Genomic DNA, 6,739 nt, shown 5'->3' on the forward strand with positions numbered 1-6,739 from the left:
TCTTCATGTACTCCGCCGTCAGGCTCTGGGTGGGATGGTGCGGTCCTTTGTCAGTAGTATTGTGCTGTTGTGTCAAACCACCACACTGTGCCCTTTCACCAACCACAGGGCCATATCCAGCTTTCCAGCGCTCCTGACTTCAATGTAAACAGCTCCTATATGTATATATTTACATATCCATGGTTCACCTGCTAACCCAGGAGTACAACCTTCAACACTTCTAATTATCATAACTAACCCACGACATTATCACGCACACAGTAATCTGTTATCGATGAGCTATGACAGCGCTTTCTCCCCACCTCTCTGCAAGGCACTTTCATGTTCCACAGTATTTGGGGGCAAACCAACAATACAAGGGGGTCACTTTCTAGTACTTTCCTTCCACAGGGAAAATATTTTCCTACAAGTCAACACATAGTTCCCTCCCCAGTCATCGGTGACATCTCAGCCTTTCATCTGCTCAAGCCTTAAGGGTAACCTTTGAAGGATGAAAGGCCGGTTTGTGGAGGTTCAAGTACTTACAGAGACATGATGACTGTGAGAGAAGCACTCTAGAGAAGTCAAAACCCTGTCTGTCTCCAGCTGACCCCACGCCGGACGTGCTTTTGTCGACGCTACACTCTTCGTTAATTGTGGAGGCTCGATTGGCAGGGAAGGGAGAATCCTGAACTTGAACTTTCAGTCAAAGCACTGAGAAAACCTGCACAACAAGGCTTTTCCAGCTCTCAGTATTTGCATATGGATTTAAACAATAGTTTCATTACAAAACAAAAAGTTATTATAGTCAAGGGAATTAGCATAAAATGTAAATCTTAATAATTTAAATGATGCAGTGTGCCTTTAAGAACTTAAATGAGAACAGTACATCTGGAAGTCAGTCATATTAATAACGGTAAATAGTAAATAAGCCTAAATACAGAAAGGACCACAAGCATCGCGCCCTCTCCAAGCAACATGCAGAATAAGATGACATTTAAAGTCTCACAGGAAAGTCAGTAAAGGCTGTCTCTTTCCCAAAAAATCACATCTTTTACAATGTTCTGCACTAAGAAAACACACAGATTCATAGGATGATTTTACATAGAGAGGCAGCACGAAAAATGTGACTTGTACCCACCAATCACATCATTAATTTCAAAATAAGATGTACTTGTACATTGTTCTCATTGGCTGTTCAATACATAAATTGTTGCATGGAAGAAGCTGTACATTTTATTAATGCAAAAATACAAAAGAAACAATGAACTGCTTCAATATATTTATTTTTTTAAATTTGTATTATTTTTACATTGGTTTGTGCGGTACAAAGGCTGGACATCATTTGATTATCCATACATTTCCAATACCTGTGCGTATTATCCCAAGTGTTTTCACCACATTACATTTTACAGCTTGGTTTAGCAGGAAACACTGGTTGATAGTATCACAATCAACTAACAATGTTCAAAAACATCAGAACTCGCAGGTCAGATCGTACATATCAACTCTGACATCATTCTTAAATCATCACACTATTGCACTATTACAACTCTGACATCATTCTTAAATCATCACACTATTGCACTATTACAACTCTGACATCATTCTAGAAACATCACACCATCACACTAATACAACTCTGACATCATTCTTGAATCATCATACCATCACACTAGTACAACTCTGGCATCATTCTTGAATCATCACATTACCATGCTATTGCATCTCTGGCATCCTTCTTGAATCATCACATTACCATGCTATTACAACTCTGACATCATTCTTAAATCATCACATCATCATGCTATTACATCTCTGGCATCATTCTTGAAAGCTTTTCCATTTGTAACTATCAATTTGTCATAGATTCTCCTCTACTCATCAAGAGCAATCTCTTCCTTTGTCAATCCTCCCATCGTCTGCCTCTTCGCGTTCCTGCAATTAGATCTAAAACTCATAGGAGCTAATTGATTAAACTTGAATATTAGGACAACACTCACTACCACTACCGGCTATTGCTATTGAAACAATAATCTTTATTAGTATATCTTTGCCTCTCCCACTAATCCGTGAACCTATGTATGTGCACGTTTTCTTCAATGTTTTTATCATGACTATTTCTATGTTCTAACCTACAATGTTTATTAGTAATCAGAAATTTTGAGCTACCAGTAGTGTTTGGTAGATCCCCACAAGGAGCATATTTATACACCAATACGCCTATCAGTGTAACTGAAATATGAATTATTAAAATTATTTGGAAAGCCATAGATAAATCCTCTACTTTCTTGAAAACATTTTATTCAGTTCTTTCAAACTAGTCTTTCAAAAACGAATTAGATCCTCAAAGCAAACTTGCAACATTCAAAAATAGTTTGTTCTTTTCGAAAATCAATTGTGTCTAAACAAAAATTCTTAAGAGGAAAATGTCAGTCTTTAATTTTGAGCAACAGATTACTTCTTGGTCAGGAAACGTATTCAGCATTGATCATTTGATGGTTCATTTGCCATTTCACTTTATAGTGGCTCGCTAGTATCTTCAAACAAAAATCTAGGACCTTTCAAATGAATGCCTCCTTCATCCAGTTCGATTATCGTCATATAACCCCATTCAGGCGCTATGTACTTCTTGTCTGTCACTCTCTCTGTTCTTGTTCGTGTTTCACCACCTGTTGCAAACTTCTCCGATGATGATTCTCTAGTTCAGCTCAGATTCGTCATCAGCAGTTTCTTTTACTGCTCTAGTTGATTTTGCACCTCTTTGCTCACATCTGCTTTGCACCGCTCTGCTTTTCTCTCACACGTTTCTAGGCAGATCAGCTTGAATCAAGCTTTGATCTTCTTCATTTTTTGCTGAAGTTCCATAAGTTTCATTCCCTGGATCTTGATTTTGCCTATTCTCTGGATCCAGGTAATGAACTTGATTTTGATTTTGTGTATAAATGCTTTGTCTCACGGTTTCTTCATCAGCAGCAGACACTCTCCGGATGTGAGATGTACGGTTCCAATAGAGCAAACCTCCACACTTCACTGCCCTATTCATCACCAGAATCGCCTGATAGGATCTTCTGTACCTTGCCAACAGGCAGGAGTTTCTCACGTGATGTTTAATGAGGACGCATTCTCCTGGTTTCAGATCATGACACAATTCTCTACTTGCAGACGGTGTAGTGTGTTGCACCAGGAAGAGGTAGACTGCACCGTCTGGCCAGCATTGTTCTGGACTGGATGGGGAGGGCACCAGTGCCAGGCGACCACGATCCTTATCGGGAACTGTAAAGAGCTGAGAATTAAGAACCAATAAGAGGTAATTATACCAATAATAAGAACCGTAGGAATCAATACATTCTTAGCCTATAGAGGCATTGTGTTGTTCTCTGCCATATGTGCCAGGCCTGTTTTTGGATAAATTGGGCAGGTTATTCATTACCCTTGGGTCCATCTCATGGTAGCGCCTTCTATACTAGCACTTGTTGTTATGTCTGACATACCATCACCTCACATTCTCTCCCCTTAACCTTGTAGTCTGAAAAATCAGAAAAGGTACCCAACAAGGATGGGAGACAGGTCTGGGGGTGTTGTACCATCATCAGGATGTCATCTGCATATAGTTAGTGGGTCCAGCCCTTGAATGGAAATCTTGAATTTGCAGAGTGAATCTGATGGCAATTGACATGAGGATAGAGCAAGTATGAAAAGAACGGGTGACATGGGGCAGGCCAGCCGTGTACCAGTCTGTTTCTGAATTGAATGGGATAAATGTCCTCCACAGTTAATTTGAGCTGCCGGCTTTGTATAAATATTGGGCCTTTTCGGGTGAAGTCTTGCCCCGGCCCAAACCTATGTTGCACCCAAAAGAGATATGACCACTCAACCAGGTCAAATGCCTTTTCTGCTTCTAACGAATGGGCTACTGCGTCCTCTGGCATGTGTATACTATATCACAATAGATGTACTGAGGTGTTTATACAGTTCCTCGAGGATCGGCCTGGTACAAAACCCACTTGGGAGGCATGAATCTAAGAGGGGAATCACCTTCCGGAGTCTATTGGCCAACACTTTTGCCAATTTTTAAGGTCTACATTCAAAAGAGATATGAGCCTATAACTCCCACCTTCAAACGGGTCTTTCCCGTCTTTGGGGATGACTGTTATCATCCCCTTATTGGAAATGGGACCCTGCATTCCTGAGTCTTCATCTCCCTTAAAGGCCTGATGGAGCATTTGGGCCACTTGTGATTTCCATTTTCTGTAAAATTCTCCACAGAAGCCACCTCCCACTGGAGATTTACAGGTTGGCAGTGCTGATATGGCTTTCCTGATTTCCTCAAAGGCAATCTTGCCATTAAGCAGGCTCCTCCTATTGTCTAACAGAGATGAAATATCAATAGTGTCTAAAAAAGTACTCTCAGTATGCTGGTGGCATAAAGGGACTCATAGAAAGAGGCAGATTCTGCTGCAATTTCCTACAGATGTGTCATGAGGTGTCATTCGGAGGATCATATTGCAGGGTCAGATAGTTGTGCCTCTGTGCCGTAAATGGAAGGCTAGCATTCAGGCAGCTTTCTCACCACATTCATAGGGACGCCCCTTGAATTTCACAAGGGCTTTCTCTACTGCTGACATGTACAGTTTATTGTGCTATTTACATTTTCCATTCCAGACTTCTCTTCTCTGTGTTTGTGTCTTTTTGATTATTGCCAAGTCCCTCCTGAGGAGGTCTATCCAAGTCACCTTCCCTACTTCCCAGGCCATCTGTTGAGAAGCGATCAAATGTTTATTTTCTATCCCACATGTCCTTACATGAGTGCTTAAAACCCATTTTTACACTATTAAACACTACTTAGAAGCCTGCATTTTCCTTAGGCTGGATGGAGGTGTCCTGTGAAACAAGGACAGGTCTAGTGCTACAGGGTTGCAGTGAGCTCTACCTCCGGTAAAAGTTTGGCGTGAAACTGGCAGCTCAGAAGGTCATGATGAGCTAGAAAAAATCAATTCTGAACAATGTGTTGTGTACCAATGTTAGGAAGGTATAATCTTTAGCCGTGGTTTGGTCAACTCTCCATATATCCACAAGTCCATGGTACCCTAAGAGGTCAAATGGCTCTTGATAGGCCTCTTCCAGTCAATGATCAGGTCAGGCTCCAAGTTCAAGTTGGCTCCAAGTTCAAATAAACTCCTATGACCAGTTTAGCCTAGTGCATTCTATGAAAAGCCAGATCAGCTTGCCAAAAAAAGTGGTTTTACAGCCATTGAGTATGTAGGTAGATCAAACAACCAGTGACTGTTTTCCCGACCTTAGTTGAACAAAGCAATGCATTGCAATAAATGTCTTTTGTTTGATTGCTGTATCATGAAAAAATGCAGATGTGATACGTGCCACTTGGCCCTCCTGTTTGAATGAGCTGCCATTCTTTCTCATTGTAAGTTCAGTGTACTGATGCCTTCATAGGCATGCGATGAGGGCTCTGGGTTTGTTTGTTTGTTTGCCCAGAGGAGCAGGTCTGCAGTCTGTGCACCCATTGATATTTTAGGGCACTTCGGAACTTGAGGTGTAGGAAGTTCAGTAAAAGAGACAGCAAAAAATCAATCATACCTTCCCCTTCGTTACTTCAGATACACGAGAGAGTCAGATATTATCTTGTTGTGTACAATCTTCAAAATCTGTCATTTTTCTTTGCAGCCTTCTGAGTTCTGTGTTCCAGTCTGGCTGGAGGCTAAACAGTCTGTCCATTCATCAAAGCACTTGTCACAGGTATCTAAATGGAGGGCAAGGCCTGAAAATCAGTTTTGAGGGACTTAACATCTAGGGCCAGGCCCGTCATGGTGTCAAACAAGGTGACCTTGGTGCTCATGGTTGATACCTCCTTCATGATCAAAGCTGGAGTGGCTTCAGCTATCCCTCCGGATTTAGCTGTGCCACCTGGTATCTCATTGGCAAAGGATAATTGTCTGAATCGTTGGTGGCAGACATGGGGATGGGGGTCAGCTGTGTCATGTACTGCAGTTGATTTAGGTTGGACACACACACACATACACACATATATATATTAGATATACTGAAGATGCCACGTATGTGCCACCAGCAGGTTAAGTCCAAGCAGGCTTCTGTGAGTTCTGTTGCAAAGTATGCCTTGCATGTTTTCGGCGATTGTGCTGCAGGCGGTCATCAATAACATGTTAGTATGTCTATAACAGCAGAGATTGTGTGTCTAAACCACTCATTAGTACCAGGACATCCTTTCATTCTGGGGTCAATATATCAATCTACCAGATAAATACAGGTCATGCATTATATCAAGATCACACTTCTCCAGATATCCATTGTTGATTGTGCTGCCTCCGGTGTGCCTTTAATCTGAGGGTGTCCTCTGTCAATCTGGGAGGACGAGCTCCTCGTCTCCAAGCCTGGAGGTTAGGGCACACGGTGAGTATTCACCGTCAGCCGTTTACCTGTGGGTCCGGGGGGAATGTTGCATACAGCACTCTGTTTGACTCATTCCTTTCTCCATGTCTTCTAACAGTCTCCCACCACCAGGGCAGAAGGTATCAGCGCAGAGCACCTTGTTTGATTTGTTAGTTATCCATGTCCTCAAAACACATCTCCAGGCCCGGGCTCGCTGTGTATCAGGATGTGCCCTCAAGGCCTTCTGTCAGGCATTTCCCTTCCTTCCCTGTAGTTCCAGCTAGATGAGAGGGCTCCCTGGTGCCCCTGTCTTCTGCACTCCTGCTGTGCTTACTCACAAGTGCTCCTCACC

This window comes from Pleurodeles waltl, chromosome 8 (genome assembly GCF_031143425.1).
Source record: "Pleurodeles waltl isolate 20211129_DDA chromosome 8, aPleWal1.hap1.20221129, whole genome shotgun sequence".
NCBI lineage: Eukaryota > Metazoa > Chordata > Amphibia > Caudata > Salamandridae > Pleurodeles > Pleurodeles waltl.